A 1,945-nucleotide genomic window follows, 5' to 3' on the forward strand; every position below is an offset into this window, starting at 1 on the left:
TATATATATATATATATATATTATCATGTTAGAAAACAGATCTAATGGATTGTATCCATTAGATCGCTCTGCTTTCTAACTCGATAAAAAATGTCTGATATTTTACGATATTTTATATAATATATTCATTGAAGAAGTATCTCTTCAAATTATAATATATTAAACCAGTGTATCTTAGATAAATATCCTCATTGTGACTATATATATATATATATTTATTGCATGTGTTCAATTATTCTATATTCTAAAATGAAACACACAAACTTATACAAATATTCTACACATAAAATGTTAATATTTTGATGTCAATGAACTCAATTGCCTACTTAAATCTGTATATGTAGATACATTGTATGTGTGTATGTGAGAGAAACACTTATTCAGAGATGCAAAGATGACTCTTATACTTTAAGATATTACTAAACCATTGTCATAACAGTCTGTACTTTTTTTTAAATAATTAATAATATATGCCGCTGTAGTACAAAGTGTTATTAACAAGGTGGTATCAAAAGTCATCTTTATGAATGTGTGGATAAGTGTTCAGCAAGCTGTTGTGTTATTCACTTTTATTATTGTGTTAATTTGTTAACGTTATTCAAGTTATTGTTATCTTTAAACAATTATTTAAAATATAAGAATTCATTACAAAGATATGTCTGAATAAAATAATATCTTTCAAAAGTATCAGCTATTTCCTTTCTACAGTTAATGAGAGAGAAGGGGGAGAGAGAGAAAGGAGAGAGAGAAAGAGAGAGAGAGCAAGATTTCCTAATATCTCTTTGTATATCAACATAATTTATATAAATATAATTCCGTCTTCATTATTTCTTCAATCTCGTTATTGCTGTTGATAGGAAATAGTCAATTACTTTTGTTTGTCATTTGTTTGCCCCATGTGACAGGCTCTCAGTGATACTGTGATTACCACTGTCAACCTTTCACATTAAAAATAGGAAAGAGGTGAGGGGTTGTGCTTAATGTATGCATTTCATCATGATGATATGCTGTGTGATGTTTTACAGATGGACAATTTTGTATGAATATTATTTGATCTAGTAACAAGGCATAATGTTAAAAACAAAATAAATTATTGCTATCCTAACTAAAAATTTTAAAATAGACAACAACATGTAAAAATAACTTTTAAATTAAAAGAAAGATTGTTTCGAAGTGATATTGGAGAATGGCTTTATAAATAAAATATTTGGGGGAGATATACAATTACATGCTTATTTGTTTTTCAATTGGACAACAGTTAGTGGCAGGTCACAAAGAGAAGTTGCCATCTCCGATAATTAGGCAGGTATGTGTATGTGTGCAGTGGAAGGGTCACATACATTAACACTGATAAGCTCTACTTCTAGACAACTAACTCGATTTGTATGCATACATCCACATTTTTAAATGGAGTAACAAAAAAATCAAATAAATAAAAATTCAAAATAAAAACAAATAACATCAGTGCTAAAGTCAGATTGTTCTGACTTTGAAACATCTTGTTGGTGCCTCACATAAATCATTGCTTTTTTTATGTAAGAACTGGTGAATGGAAGGTAAAGGCCAGAATCCCAACTGTGTTACTTCAAGGAATGCTGAAATACAAACACCATAATTCTAGAAACAGGCTCAATACTAAACAACAAATATAGAAATACAATATTTTGAAAATAATGAGGTGGAATGAAAACCAACCTAAATATTTACTTAGGGCAAGACTTCAGAATTGAACATAATGAATTTGATATTCAGTTCATGAAGTATTTGACCCATCACACAATTTGATAAAATAAATCCAATTATATTTAACAATTGATCAAAAGATAAAAATAAATAAAACTCAATTAGGTTTTTTGTTTGTATGTGCATAATAATATATATATATATAGAGAGAGAGATAGACAGAGAGAGGGACATAATATATATATATATATATATATATATA

At 27.9% G+C, this 1,945-nt stretch overlaps 1 protein-coding gene across 1 annotated transcript in view; it reads right to left on the reverse strand.

Moving 5' to 3' along the window:
• Window positions 1-460: 460 nt before the first annotated feature.
• LOC106872119 (complexin) overlaps window positions 461-1,945 on the reverse strand; it is a 282,292-nt gene continuing 280,807 nt past the window's right edge. Inside the window, exon 6 of the mRNA XM_014919099.2 lies at window positions 461-1,595. The gene's annotated coding sequence lies outside the window, so the exon portion shown is untranslated. The remainder of the gene's footprint in view (window positions 1,596-1,945) is intronic.

This window comes from Octopus bimaculoides, chromosome 2, assembly GCF_001194135.2.
Source record: "Octopus bimaculoides isolate UCB-OBI-ISO-001 chromosome 2, ASM119413v2, whole genome shotgun sequence".
In the NCBI taxonomy this organism is placed as follows: domain Eukaryota; kingdom Metazoa; phylum Mollusca; class Cephalopoda; order Octopoda; family Octopodidae; genus Octopus; species Octopus bimaculoides.